The following is a 2,087-nucleotide window of genomic DNA, read 5'->3' on the forward strand; positions in this document are numbered from 1 at the left end:
GGTGGTCCTTTGTGTCTCAGACAGGCTGTGTACTGTGCCAGGGTTCCCCAAGAACACAGAGCTGAGAAGTAATACCTGTGTGATTTTATGAGGCCTAAGTGGCAGTCTGGACATAGAGTGAGGATTTTGTCTGTTTTGTTTACCATACTCTGTTGTCAAAGTGTTTATCATTTTTTCTTTTTTATACCATTTGTTCTTCCTTGTAAGAAACCCTTTTGTTTTCCTGTTACTTTACCCAAGTGACTTTGGTAAATCATGATTTCTGGGCAAATTAATAACTTGGGCAGACCCATTCAGCAAAGCTGGAGACGAAAAGGTTTACACAAACCAAAAGTGTATATCTGGGAGCACCCCAGTACTCTCAGGTTTTGTCACACCTCATTTTCTCATATTTCAGACATTGGAGTAGAAAATATCTTTTCAACTCAATCTCTGTCTGACAGACTGGCCACATGGTTCTTCCTCTGTGAACTGAGGGTGTATTTCTTTATCCCTTTTCAATTTTATGATCACCTGTTCTTTATTTAGTTTTGCACATTAGTCTGCTGATGCAGCTCTCTCTGAATAGGAATGTATAGCAATCTAGCTTATTGCTATTTTGGCTTTTTCCTTTCCACCAGCTTATATATTGGTGCCTTATTTACTAATCTAGAATCTTACCCATTTTTTGGTTTTGAACAGAATCTAGTTATTCCATTAGTCAGGAAGCTGGAGCTTTTAGGCCTGAGAAGCAATGGTAAATAGGATCTAGATTTTGGACATCATGGACTGCAGTGGAAAAAGTGTTTGAAACTTTGGTTGAGATGGCACCAAACGTTTCTGTTCTTTTCTATCAGGTGTTTAGCAGACCAATCAGTTCAATTGTGGTGCTACTGTCATTGTTATTGTTTCTGTTTTGATGATATTTAGGAATACCAGTCAAGGATGAGGGTCTTTGTGGTCTAGAAAAATTAGAAAGAGTCTCTCAGAGATCAACAGAAATGACAGTAGGCTTATGAAATGACTTACGACAAAAGTTTGCAAAAAAAAAAGGGATTATTTAGTTGAGAAAAGAGAAGACTTGTGAGGGAGGGACCTGATAATAGTCATTAAATGCATGAAGGGTGCTCACAAAGAGGTTGGTGATAAACTGTTCTCAATGGCCCCAGGGGACAGAACAAGAAGCAACAATCTTAAATATGCAAAATGGGAGATGTAGATTGGTTATAGATTGTGCCCCGTGATCTCTGTTCCTTACTATCTGCAAGTGAGAGTGCTTTATTCACCTCCTGCAGGAGTTTGCTGTACTGCTTAACTGCACTGACTGCCAGAAACTTTTCCAGATATTTAAACTCAACTCTTCACTTCAAGCTATTGCTCCTTGTCTTGAGGCTGAATAATTCTCTACCTACTGTCATCATGAATAATTCCTTTTTTACCATGCATATTGTTATCTTGCAGGTATTTATAGATGGTGATTGTCTTCCCTTGAGTCTTCAGTTTTCCAGACAATATAATTTTAGCTCTTTCAGTTCTACATACAATGTGCTCCACCATATTAAGTCAGAAACACATGATGTGGACTTAAGTTCTGTTACCTCTCACATTTTTGCATTTTTTCAGATGTGGAGAAGCTTGAGAGAGTTCAGAGGAGAGCCACTTGCATGATGAGAGGTCAAGAGAACAAGCCTTGTGAGTGAAGGCTGAGAGGCATGGGACTGTTCAGCCTGGAGAAGCGAAGGCACAGGGGTGACTTCGTGGTTTCCTATAAGTATAAAAGGGGCGTGCATCAGGAATTGGGAGAACACCTGTTCACCAGGACATCCCAAGGGAAGACAAGGTATAATGGTCACAAACTGCTGGAAGACAGTTTTAGACTAGACATAAGGAAAAACTATTTTAACGTCTGAGTCTCCAGAGTCTGGAATAGACTACCCCCAGAAGTGAAGCGAGCACCTACTCTGGATACCTTCAATATAGAAATTCTGACAGGATCACTGTTTGGCTAACAGAAGCGCTTTATTTTCATAGATTTCATAGATTTCATAGACATTAGGGCTGGAAGGAACCTCGGGAGATCATCGAGTCCAGCCCCCTGCCCAAAGGGC

Source organism: Crocodylus porosus, unplaced genomic scaffold (assembly GCF_001723895.1).
Source record: "Crocodylus porosus isolate Cpor-Errol unplaced genomic scaffold, CroPor_comp1, whole genome shotgun sequence".
NCBI classification, from domain to species: Eukaryota; Metazoa; Chordata; order Crocodylia; family Crocodylidae; genus Crocodylus; species Crocodylus porosus.